Consider the following 8,478-nt stretch of genomic DNA (forward strand, 5'->3'; position numbering starts at 1 on the left):
TCCGTTAGAAGAATCAAGAGAGGGATATAATTGTACCCAAACTGTTAATTAATAAAATATTCTTGATTCATCATATATATTTTCTGGTCGGACTTTATTTTCCATAAATATGATTTTGTGCAAACATATTTTGTCTCCTAGAACCTAACAAATATTTATAATTTCTTTTAGGGTTTGATTAGTTCGATCAGAGTTGATTTATTGGTAAAATTCGGTAGAAATTGAGGAAAAAATTAAATATTCATTGATCAAATCATTCATTTCGTAGTCTGATAGATCTTTTGTAGAAATTTTATAATTAGACGAGAATAAAGATAGAGCAAGTGCCTTTGGGGTCATCTCTTTCTATGTAGTATTTATCTCCCAATATCTTTGAGATGCACACACAAGAAGAGGCCTTATGTTTCACTCTCCATAAAGATCACACCAATAAAGTACCTAACAACATCCCCAACCACATTTGGGAAAGTAGTTTCACTCTCCCATCAAAACATAGACACAATATCCAATTTCTCAAAATTCTTAACTGTATAACATATCTGCCTTTGCAGATCTGGCGAGGCACGAATAATGTGCTCATGAAGGCTAGCCTTAACTGGAGATTGAGTATATCATTCATTATTTACAAAAGTAGACCACAAATAAGTTATTAGTCTTGTAATTTGCCTCGAATATTTGAAATAGAGATATGTTGTAACAACATAATCTAAAATTACATCTCCAAGAAATTTCAAGTGCTAATAGAATCGTGGAATCTCTTGTAATACGTAAGATCCGTGAATTAGTGTTTGAAAAAGAAGCGAAGGGTCATGAAACCTTTAGTGTAGCAGTGATTTCTATGTACCGCACATTGACTAACATCATAGCATTCACGATGAAGTGCCTTAACATAGGTGCATCAATAATGTCAATGTCTATCAGGATCCATTTCATAAATGATAAAGATTCTACGTTGCCCGTCTCAACTTAGGTATGCACCTGTTAGTGCCTCAACCACATCAACTACTCTCTTGTTTCTAATCTCTTATACTTTACCCTACAACACATTTCTATTGAAGTCATCAAGAATGTTTTTTTAAAGGTATAAACTTGAGGATTATAACTAAAAATTTTCCACACTTTAATATAATATGGTTCATTATGGATAAATCTAAGAATTTTATGATCACATCCAAGCTTAACCGATGCAACATTGGAAATGATTTTATTTTTCTTAATGTTGAGAAGATCCTCATGATAATTTTCATATGTCGTAAACGATTGTATACTAAAAGCATATATGAGAAAAGAGTCGCCAAGATTCTCAAGTGATTACAAATAAAAATTCTGGAGACATTTCTTTGTTGTCATTTTATCAAAAATCTTAGCGGTTGTAATACAAAGTTTTACTTTATGGTGATTCAAAAGTATTCTTTTAAATTTTATTCGGCATGGATGCTTTCCCTATAAGGTCTAGAGGTTCTAGAACGGTAGATAGTTATCGTTGACCTCAAAAATCTTATGAATTCTAGGTAAACACCTATGGTAGTGAATCCCAAAACTCCGCCGAACAGATTCACTGCTATATTTATAAACCTTAGAATTCATAAGATTCTCGCAAGAATATTTTTCCAATAAAATTCTGCCATGCTACAACCTTTAGACTTTATTGGGGAAGCATTCATACTGAATAAACTTGAAAAGAATACATTTGGATCATTGTAAACTAAAACTTTGTATCCCATCTGGTAACATTTTGGAAGGAATGACAACAAAGAAATGCCTCTAGAAGTTTTATTATGAATCATTAGGGAAATTTGGTGACTCTTTTCTCAAATCTGATGTTAGTATACAACTATTTAAGAATTATAAAAGTCAGCACGAGGGTTTACTCAAGATTTAGAAAATCAAATTATTTTTAAGCTTACACTCTCCATTTTTGGATACGCTCGTAAAATATGAAATTTATGCATAATGAACCATTTGATCTTCTAATGTAAATTATTCCTGGTGATAATTCTCAAGTTCTTCGACTAAGAGTTCACTTTGCCTTCAATAAAAAGGTATAGTAAGCTTAGTCAAATGATTAGAAATAGTAAGAATTAGTTAATGTTGTTGAGGAAATAATAGGTTCCTACCTTAGCTCGTGTGGGAAAGTAACGACTTTACCATTTATTAATTTTATTGGGTTGGACATTGTTTTTGTTGATTCTAAGAAGCTAGTTAATGTCTGATACTTTGAAACCATGCTACTTACAAGTTCAATGATCCTTCATGGCTTGTTGAAACTCTTATTCACGGATTATATTCCACAATGATATTAATGCTAGGAATTTTAGGAGATGCAGTGCTAGAGTATGTTGGTGCAACACATATCTATTTAAAATATTAGAAATGACTCCGTGACTAATTAATGATTTGAGTTAAGGTTCTGGAAACAATGAATAATATGCTCAATCTGCACTTAAGGCTCGCATGCACAAGCACCTTCTTCATGCCTCGCGAAATCTGCAAAGATAAAAATGTTGTACTATTGAGGATTTTTGAGAAATTGGATCATGTGTCTACATTCAGATGGGAATATGAAACGTGCTTGGAGATTTTGTTGGGTCCTCTATGGTTGCGATCCCTTAAGACCTGTCCTGGAACCGTTGATTACACCTCAAACAATAAACTCCACCCAATAAGAGAGTTAAGTGAACTATGTGCATAGAAAAATTATTTAAAAATGAAATCCATTTCTACATGAGACAGAGACTCGACATTTGTAAACATCAAAATTGTGTGGGACTCTACAAGTTGAGTCCAACTTCATTTAGAATTCTTGAGACTAATCCTTATTCATGAAGACTAATCGTAACTCTTACTATATAAATGGTACTATATCCCTTAGAGAGGGATATCAAAAATTTCATAAATTCATGAAACATTTACAAATAGATCAAGATGTGGACAGACTCTTTGTGACCACAAATACTTTATGAAAGTCCACAAATCCTCTTTACATAAGATCAAATAAAATCCATTTTACGTGCAAATAATCATACAGAAGAAGCAAGAAAAGCACAAATTGTACTCAAACTGTTAATTTGTAACATATTCTTCTTTCTTCATATTTATTTCTTAGTTGGAGTTTATTTTCAATAAATAAAATTTGTTTGAAAGAAATTATATCCTACAAACCCTAAGTAAAAATTATAATTTATTCGGTGTTTTAGTAGTTTGATCCGAGTTGAAGAATTTGTAAGAATCCATTCGACATTGTTGAAAGAACTGAATGTTCATTGATCAAATCCTTCAGTGAATAGTCAATTAGATCATTTGACGAAATTAATTAAAAAGAGAGAGTAAAGATAGATCAAGTGTCTTTAAGGTCATCTCATACCTTCTAAGTAGTATTTATCGCCAAATAGATAGATATACACACACAAGATTTACTGAAGTGCAACTTTAAATGATTTATTGTGAGTTTTCATGAGATGTTACAAAATGTGGAGTTGGTGGATTCCGAAAGAGTGGATTACACTACTTTTCACATGTGGTGCCTATCTTGGAAGTGGTGGCAGTCTGATGTCGATACTAGCACATCATGTTCATTCCCTGTAACTTCAATTTGATAACTTGACTTAAGATGGTATTTCAAATCGTGTTTTAGAAATATTTCATGCCTTGCCTCACCATGCTTTGGTGATTTTACTAGATGAGACTAAGAATTTTTTAATTCATGAGATGTTTGACTTATTATATCTGTTGAAGCAGCTTATCAAACAACCTTGTCTGAAGCTTCTTTTCACAGAGCACTAAAAGGTGTCCATGGAGCATATGCGCCGCATGGAATTTAGGGATTTGGCAGACAAGAAGTCTTGCCGTTGGTGTTATTTAAGTAGTACCTCATCTGGAGGGTGATCCTTAAGGGGGGGGGTATTCATCCTCGGTTAAGTATTCATGTTCATGTAGTTATGTAGGTGTCTGAGGGATGTTATATTGGAAAAAGTTTCTATAACTTGGGTCAAGACTTATCAAGGTTGCTATTAAATGTTTTCAGGTTACGGTGACAATTACATGTATTTAGATTTTTGTTAGTATATGGCGGTTCCTAGTCCTATTATAAGTGTTGTGAGTTAGGAAAAATCAATAGATATTCCTCCAGATATGGAGCAGGAGGCCGGCATCAATAATGTTTTGTAACGTTGTTGATTCATTTCTGTTTTTACAAAATAATGTTTGGAAAATTCTTTCTTTAAAATTGAGTAAAATATTCAAATTCAACTTGAAAAAAATGAACAATTTCATAGCAAAACACTAATATTATAAAAAGAAATATTATTTAAAGAAAGTGTATATACACTAAATACCATGACATTTATTAGAAAATAACAATGAACAAACATATATTTCTTTTTACCTTATTCTACTTAAATGGTCTTCATTCATTCAGTTCATATTTGACAATTGTTTTTTTATGAATCTAACAACTACTCATTAATGCAAGGTATGTCTATTTGAAGAAGAAAAAAATTGGATCATAATTTACCAAGTGATTTAGATCATCTAATGTAACACTCAAAACATTTCTTTAAAAATCGATATAGTTGAAGAAGATATGGTGTTTGCATGTTTTGTGCGACGTCATTGATTAGAAAATTGGAAATGATGGCTGCAAAATTCTCATATTCCATTACCAATTGAGGTCGATGTATTCTCAAATTTTCATAAGTAAAATGTTAGGTTTAAGTATGAAAATTTAAAAGGGCGTTTTAATTGTCTAGATCAGTCAAATTTTACTTATGAAGAAGTGATTAAACTGCATTCATAAAGTTGTGACATATACACTTACAAAGACTTATAGAGATTATTGGACAAACTAAAGGATACTCAATCTTTTTCATAAATCTCTCTTTATTTGTTTTTAAATATTTTTTACTTATGATGTTTGAAGAATTATGAGTGTTCACTAATGTTTTGTTTGATCCACATTTATGATGGTTTTTACAGAATAAAAATATCTACGAGATACATAATATATTCAAAGATGTATTTGTTAAGTTAATGTTATAGTTGAGTTAATTCTAACTATGTTAATTTAGTCTAATGGAAAGATATAACAACAATACGTTTCAAAAGAGAATACATATCCGTTCCAATAACCAAACATGAGGTTTCTGTAAAAGTGAAGTAATGTTCTTTAATGCCATTAATCTTGACAATCAGTTTCTTAAAATGAAAAAGAAAAATTATGTCTTCTATTTGAAACTCCTCCTCTTGAAATATTTATATAAGAATGAAAATTTTTAAGCATAAAAAATACAACATCAATCACAAAGATAAGAGAAAAAAAAACTTCCATCCTTTTATCATATTCTTTGGATGTTTTTGGAAATTTTGTTTTTGTCATCCTCCATAATCTTAGCCACGAGTGCACGTGTTTGAGAGCAGCTGTGGAACCTTTTGAGTGAACGGCTATAACGATTTGCATCGAAGTCAAAATCAAATCGCTTTTAAAGAAGTGACTTGCCACGACACAGTATTTATGATAAGTTCTTTACTACTTTATAATTCCAATCTCATATCAATATTGTAGTATGTTTCCTAACAATTTGTATGCGGTTTTCCTAACACATAGTATTGATAAATGGCTATTTCTTTGAACAAAAATTTAAATGATTCGTCAAAACATGAACCTTTTGATTGAAATAGTTGTAAACGATGGTCACAAAAACTTTTAATATTCTTTGAACAATTAGAAGTTGACTATGTTTTATTTAAAGAACCTTTTAGGAATAGTTCTAACACTAATACTGATTCTAGGTATGTTATAACTGTTGAATATTGTTAAAAAGATGTTTGAAATGGATAACAAAATTTTTAGAGGACATTTGCTAAATCATATGTCTATCCTTTGTTTTATTTATTTTTTAACTATGAATATACCATAGAAATATGGGATAGTTTGGAAAAACAAATATGGTGCTGCTGATGCAGGAAAGAAAAAATATGTTGTTTGTAAGTGGATTAAATTCCAAATGGTTGATAATAAACCAATATTGGAACAAGTTCACGAATATGAGAACTTTACTAGTGATGTTCTCAACGAGGAGATGAAGATATGTGAGATATTTTAGGCTAATATTCTTCTTAAAAAATTTCCTCCATCTGGGGTGATTATAAAAATAAGTTAAAACATAAGAGAAATAATTAAACACTTCGAGAACCTATAAGTCACATAAGGACCAAAGAGGCGAACCTTCTCAAAGATAAGATAGAAGAACTTTCTCTTAATTTGTCTAAAGCTAATTTTGTTAATCTTCTAGTACTGTGTTGAAAGACAGGTTAAAAGGCAAACTAAAGAAAGTTTCGAAAATGGAACTTATGAAGAAGAAAAATCAATTCAACAAGGCAGAGAGAAACTCAAAAATTTAAAGGGCTGTTGTTTTGTTTGTGGAAAAGTTGGTCATAGAGGTGTCTGGTGCGATCAAAGAAAAGACAACACTCAAAGAAGGAAGGACAAAGTGATGTCCAAGAAAATCATGCTGAAGGTAATGAAGTGATTGTTGTTGTAGTCGTTGAGGAAAATCTGGTGGCAAATAAAATTGACTGGGTTCTATACGCAGGCACTTCAAGGCATTTTTGTGCCAATAAAGAGTTATTAAATGACTTTGAGGAGTCTACTGATAGATAGTGTGTATATATGGGTAACTCCACTACTTTTGTAGTAATGGGTAAAGGAAAACATTTTGCTTGAATTAACTTCTGGAAAGACATTATCCTTGGACAATGTTCTGTATGTTCCCTCCATCCGTGGAAACATAGTTTCCTGAGCACTTCTCAACAAAGTAGGCCTTAAAAATGTGTTTGAAGCTGATAAAATTATTATGTCTCGCGGGAGAGACTCTGTTTGGAAGGGATATCATAGTGGAGGATTATTTATATTAAACATTGTTCAAGAGATTCTCAATAATGCAAGCATTTCAAATTCTACTTATATTGTTGAGTCTATTAATTTGTGGCATGGTAGACTAGGTCATGTTAATATTGCTTCTATTAAAATATTCAAAAAAATGGAATAAATTCATGTGATAAGAACTGATGATTTTTCTATATGTCATGTATGCGTAGAATCAAAGCATGCCAAGAAACCTTTCAAATCTATTATTAGTAGAAACACTGAATTACTTGAACTGATATATTAAGGTTTAGCAGATTTCAAGAACACTGTTAGCAAAGGGGAAAAAAGTATTACATTACTTTTGTTGTGGAATTTTCTAGATACACTAAGATATATCTTCTTAAGTCCAAAGATTAAGTTGAAAGCATGTTTTGAAATTTAAAGCAAAAGTGGAAAATCAAAAAGTTTAGATCTTAAAGTGGTGGTGAATATCATACAAAAACTCTAGAATATTTTTTTGCGAAAAATTGTAATATACATGTAGTAAGTACTCCATATAATCCCCAATAAAATGTTTAGCCAAACAGAAAAATAAAACCCTTAAAAAAATGATGAACTTTATGCTTTAAGCTCAGGTCTATCTAACAATATGTGGGGAAAAAGAGCCTTGTCTACATTTATATTCTTAATAGAGTCCCGCATAAGAAGTAAGACAAGACCTCATATTAGTTGTAAAAAGGGTTTTCTCCTAACTTGTAATTTCTGAAATTGTGTGGGTGTTTGTCTAAGGTTAGTGTACCTTATTTTAAATGTGTAAATGTTGGTTCTAAGATTTCTGATACTATATTTATTGGTTATGCTCAAAATAGTGTTGCATATAGATTTATGCCTCTAAATGATCATTCTATTCATGAATCTAGAGATGCGGGAATTTTTTGAGTATATTTTTCCATTGAAAAACAATGTGCCGAGTAATGCGCAAGATAATGCTTCTATGTCTATGTCTATTAATTGGCAAGTTGTACCATCTTCTAGAGTTATTTCTAATATGCATGAAAATGAACTTAGAAGGAGTAAGGATCTTAGATTTGAGACAAGTTTTGGTCTTGATTTTATCACTACTTTCTTAACTGAACATTTGATATTAATATTTTAAATGACGAATTTGTGTCTATTTATTTAATAGAAGAAGACTCTAAGACTTATGATGAAGTAATGATATCTATAGATGTTATATTTTGAAAAGAGGCTATTAAAAGAGAATTAGACTCCATAGTTTCTAATCACACTTGGGGCTTGTATGATTTACCTGAAGGTTGTAAGACCATAAGTAGCAAGTGGATATTTAAGAAGAAATTGAGACATGATTTTACAATTTATAAATATAAGGCTAGACTTGTGATTAGGGTTTTTAACCAAAAGAAAGTTGTTTTTAAGCCAGGGAAGATGTAATAGCCGGGAACAAGCGGAACTAGGCATTCCACCACATATTGTAAGGAAAGGAATTTTTTTTTCAAAAAAGTAATTTTTTATATAAAGATATGGGATTACTTTGATACTTATTCTCCTGTGACTAAAATAGCGACCATTATAACTCTTATTGCTTTGGCCGC

At 31.1% G+C, this 8,478-nt stretch overlaps 1 pseudogene; it reads right to left on the reverse strand.

The window, feature by feature from the left end:
* Positions 1-485: 485 nt before the first annotated feature.
* On the reverse strand, positions 486-8,230 carry LOC138340777 (endoribonuclease Dicer homolog 2-like; annotated as a pseudogene).
* Positions 8,231-8,478: the final 248 nt, after the last annotated feature.

Source organism: Solanum lycopersicum, chromosome 1, assembly GCF_036512215.1.
Source record: "Solanum lycopersicum chromosome 1, SLM_r2.1".
NCBI classification, from domain to species: Eukaryota; Viridiplantae; Streptophyta; class Magnoliopsida; order Solanales; family Solanaceae; genus Solanum; species Solanum lycopersicum.